Source organism: Eurytemora carolleeae, unplaced genomic scaffold, assembly GCF_000591075.1.
Source record: "Eurytemora carolleeae unplaced genomic scaffold, Eaff_2.0 scaffold205, whole genome shotgun sequence".
NCBI classification, from domain to species: domain Eukaryota; kingdom Metazoa; phylum Arthropoda; class Copepoda; order Calanoida; family Temoridae; genus Eurytemora; species Eurytemora carolleeae.
This window is the reverse complement of record NW_019396096.1, coordinates 18534-23780: the sequence shown is the minus strand read 5'-3', so window position 1 is coordinate 23780 and position 5247 is coordinate 18534. Positions and strand designations below refer to the sequence as shown.

Below are 5247 nucleotides of genomic sequence, written 5' to 3'. Positions count from 1 at the left end.
GAATATCAATATTAATATCGATATTACGAAAACTATTTTGGCGCTCTCTAACTGTGATAACTTAGAAATCACCTCACACTGCATGCAAACTGAAGGGGGAGGTCAATTTTTATAGACCGGTACGACTTTTTGACCTCGTAGCTCTAGTTTTAGTATTAGACAAGCAAATGAATTGAGTCTTTGCCACAAACTCAAATTTTCTAATCTTTAAAACCTGATTGTGTAAACCTTTGATATTTGAAACTTAAATTAGCTGATCTAACAGAATTCATAGTTTGACATATCTAAGATCTGCGACATTGGGTTGTAAAGATACAGGGCTTAGAAAATCAGAGTTTTTGGCAAAGACTCAATTCCTTTATTCGGTTACATATTAGAAATTCAAAACATTTTTGTTTAACATTCTATTTGGCGGATTTTCAGTTTTCACGATTGGAATTGGCGCATTCCGGGTTTTGATGAGAACAAGACTCAACATTGAGCCTTATTCTTCCCTAAAGCCAAATCAGGTCGGTTTTATTTTCATTGAGCCTAATATCTAAGTCAAGCCTAAGAACTTGCAGCTGTCAATCACGTGACATACGCTATCGGCAGAGTTGGGTCGAAGATCGGGTCTTAAAGTCGGGTTTGAGGAATTACGGTTTTAAAATCGTGGACTCTGCTTAAAGAACCTTCCTCTAAGTTACCTATTTAACTAAATACTATTCATAAATCAATCAGAAGTTTAACAGCTGATATCTCCAAGTATAGAAACTAAGTGGAAAATGAGACGAGGAAAGATGATCTAGCATCTTCCATCAGAATATATTGGATTTTAATCCATAAAGAACCAATCAAACCAAACCATAATCATGCAACGGTCACAGGGTGTGGCTTATCACATATGAAAAATCTATTTCTCACCAAACATTAGTCCTGTATTCGAAAAAAAATTGATGTGATATACATACAAGTAATTGTGCAGTGTAAACAGATCCATTTCACTAATCTACAGTGATTTAATAAGTGTCTAGCAAAACTGTTTACTTTGTACCAACATCAAATACATTTCAGTATTTCAGTAAAGTCGTCTTCCTATTTCAGAGTTTTCTTGTTATCACACTGTAGGGAAAAAAATAGTAACGTTTGTATGAAAAATATCATAAAAGCCATTAGCGGCCAACTGACCTAAGTATACAATAGCATCTCTTATTAAAAATTCAACGAAAAAGCTGTTACGCGAGCCATGCTCCGTAAGTAAAGTTTATGTGATGCCCCTGTGAAGTTCTGAGTTCACCCTGTATATCTGTACAGAAAAGAGGTCGGAAAACTAGTTTGAGAAACTGTATACGGGCTTCCTACGCATGAGCAAGATTCCTACGTTGGAGCGGACAGATTCTATTCGTATTACTTAGTTATAAACCGTTTAAGTGTATTGATAATGTAAACTGTGCTTATAATTCTGGGATCACTGCGGTAAGATTCCTTTTTATATATATAAATACCTTATGATTTGTGTTTTCATGGATTTGATGATTTATAATGTAGTGTTGTTAGTTCCGTTCTACAGTTTTTTAATGCTTGAATTGGTTCAGTTGTATCATATGTTTATGAATTCAAAAGCTTTTTCTGTAGTCTATCTAGTTTTATTTTTGCTAGATTGAAGTCTTCACGAATAAAGAATCGGAACTTATCCTGCTTGTCTTTTATTATGGAGAGTGGTCAGAAGATGAAGTCTTACAGTCCAATCCTGATAAATACCGCACAGTACTTATAAATTTTTCATAAGGTCTTTAGGAAAAACGCGCAGTCGCGTAACAAAAGCGTAATATATTAATAATGATGATAAATCTAAAAAATATTCAATGAGTGAAAGTTGTTTCTAATTTAAAGGATCACCGATTTTTTTACCGGTATACTATATATATCCACTTTTCATTATTCGTGACCTATTCATATATATGAATTAAAATTGTCATAACCCCTCCCCTTAATAGACTAACTGCACAATGTTTTAAAATCCAAGTGTATTTAACCTATGACCTATCTAAAGAAACCATAAAGAATACCTGTGTGGGAAAGCTTCATTTCCTTTTACTCCGTTCTTGGGAACATTTTAGTTCTAACTTAACGCAGTTCAAATTCTTAAGTGTTTTTGGTTAATATTAGAACACAATTTTCAGCACTAATATATCGAGAAAAGGACGGGGGTTGCGTACGTCTTGCTATTCTCTCTCAAAACAGCTACATTTTATTATTTGGAATTTAAATATGATTGCTCCTTATTATGCTCATAATTTAAAACCCAACAAAATATAATTCACATTAAAAAATGTCTACTGCAAACATAATACAGTGCTTAAAAGTACAACTTGATTAAAGGCAGTGTCGTATATATTACGTTGATTATGCTGAATTTGCATTCTAAGCTGCAAACCTAAAAAAACAGAGTATCCTCTCATACACACCAAGACCGTAGAATAGAGAATAGAACGGACCCCTTTGCCTATTTTTCGTTGTGATACAAAGATAAGAAATTTAAATCAGATAGATAGATAGATAGATAGATAGATAGATAGATAGATAGATAGATAGATCGTACTCTTAAAACTTTGTCCAGAATTGTATCAGTCAGTCAGTGAGAACTAAATAGTTTATAGATCGCCATTACTCTTTACACTTTACTCATTCAATATTATAGATATCTATTGCAACCCAATCCGGTTTTTACTTTTTACAAAAGAAACAATCAGGTTTGAAAATGTTTATTGTCCCCTATACTATCCTCGTTGATCCCGGTGCATGGTATGCTACAATATCAGATTACGTTCAGAATTTGAAGCCTAAATATTTGGTATGGTTCAATTTCAAATTAGAAATATTTTGGAAATTTTCTATTAACTAAAGATATTATTTTCTTTCAAAATGCAAATGCAAAACGGTTGGTGATTTCTTTTTAACTAAATGTTTCTTATATTGTTGAATCTTCTTTGGTTTGATCTAGTTTTACTTTTTTGGTTCAGTGAATCTTTTTTGGTTTAGTTTAGTTTTACTTTTGTTTGGCTTGTACATCTTTTTGAATCATTGGAACCATTTGAACAATGTTTGGGTCCCTAGATCGTTTTGGAATCTGTTTAGCTTTCTTTTCAGCCTCGTTTATTTGAGCCTTTTTTTGGTGGAGTTAAACCGTTTTTTTTCAGTTAAACGTTTTGGGGGTTCAGATGTCCTTTTTTTGTGAAAGTTGAATCTTTTTTGCTTTGGTAAATTTGTTCTGAATTAAGATGAACTTTTTTAGTTCCGTTAAACCTTTTTTTGTGGTTTCGTTGATATTCTTTGATTCAGTTTTACTGTTTTTGTTATTGTTGACCAATTTCAGTCGTTCAGAGCTGGGAACTTTTGAATTGTGGATGTCGGGAATAATGCTTGATACACTCTTTTTCTTAATCTCCTTATTAAATAATGCTTGTTCTTCTTATTAATCTCCAGATTAATTAACCGATTGGGATTTAGGATATCCCTTCTAAAGCTTTTTTTCGATTTAACAATTTTAACGATTTTTTTGGTTACATCTCCCTGTTTTCTGGTACACCTATGGCTCTCTTGGATGAGTTTATATATCTACCTTTTTTCAATATATCTTGTATGTATGTCTAGTATGCAAAAGGGGAATTAGCGTCAAAATAAACATGTTCTAGATATGCTTTGCTTTTTAAAATGCAGACCGTAGGCAATTAAACAACAAATAAATATCTAGCTCTTATTGTAGCATATAGTACATTATACAATACATACGTACTTGTCTATATTTTTGATTTGGGGAACTCCGGAGACCCACAAGAATGTGCTTTGCTTGGTTTTGAGATAAAGCTATAATCGTAATCTGCGGGAGTATCTTTAAGTACCCTGTTCAACGCTGGGCTCTTAAGCAAGTATGTAGTAAATGCCCTACTCCAATAAAACTGTTTAGACCCGTATCAACCCAGGTACACCTCAATCTATGTCGTTGGTCTACAAGGTATAAGAACTAATCAGTTCAATAACACTTCACTATCAATGTCAATCCGAACACGACTTCATCTGTATCAATTTCCAAACAATATCTTTTAATATAACGGATTCAGGACACTTCTCGTTCGCTAACCAAGAATTAATTACTCTCGCACCGTAATCAAAGCGGAGTTTAATTCAAACTAAATGTATTTGGGGTTCTATGTTACAAGGTAAAGTTAATCGACGTAATTAAAAGCTTTATGTCGATATATACAACATAATTTAGCTAATCATGTTACATAGTTATTTACAGCGCAGTTAAAATGAATCATGAAATGGGTTTTACGTAGCTATTTACAAACGTAGATAATTAATAAGTACAACGTAGTTCAGTTTTACAGATATTGTGTTACACGATATTTATTACAATTTTACTATGAATTACACATATTATGCCCAATATCATTAAAACGTCACAACTGAAATGTGTAATGTAATAATGTAAAGTCAGATTTGTAATTTAAAAAGTAATTAAATATAAGTGACACCAAGTTCTTAGGGGACACACTGTACTTATGAATCTAGTATATTGTAATAGATTACATATATAGGGATGATGTTATTACACTGCTCTAATCACATGTATCTAATATATTTAATCACGTGTCAATGAATGATTATATCAAGGACGAGTTTGATAAGAAAACCATTAAAATCCTGCTCTCCTCCTCTTCTCTCCTTGGGATCTTATCATCCAACCAAAAGGAAACTGTTCTAACATTCTAAAATAGACGAATTATTTTTGGTGGAATGGAAAATGTAGTTATTTGGTAAGATGATATTGAGGCGGTCCTAGGATTGACCGATTGGGCAGCACGTGTAAACTATACTTTAAGCTTAACTTGAGGAAGAAACTACTTTACATACAGGTCGGAAATAAAATAGGTTGGTTTGTCTATATTGCAGTTAACCTAGCACATTATCTCATGTTATGCACATTTCACAACAGGTTGAACATGTGTGCTCTAATCAATTATATTATTATCAATCACTGGGTCTCCAATATTATTTAATATGTTAGGTTGCAAAATGAAAAACTGAAATTTCTAGAACTTTAAAGGAATAAAAATTGAAAAAATTATTGATAGGTTTGTTTTGATAAATCTTAGAACTAACATTAAGAAATGCATTTTTTGCCTTTTTAACTTTCATTTTCCCGGTTATTTTATCTTTTAAATTATCATTAGAGTTTAGCGTCTTTTGGATTAAATTATAATT

At 32.3% G+C, this 5247-nt stretch overlaps 1 long non-coding RNA gene across 1 annotated transcript; it reads left to right on the top strand.

Annotated features, from left to right (window-relative positions):
• Nucleotides 1-1220: 1220 nt before the first annotated feature.
• LOC111694828 (uncharacterized) lies at nucleotides 1221-1829 on the top strand. The gene is made up of 2 exons (XR_002763722.1): nucleotides 1221-1455; nucleotides 1639-1829. It is a non-coding gene; the product is annotated as an uncharacterized LOC111694828 (long non-coding RNA).
• Nucleotides 1830-5247: the final 3418 nt, after the last annotated feature.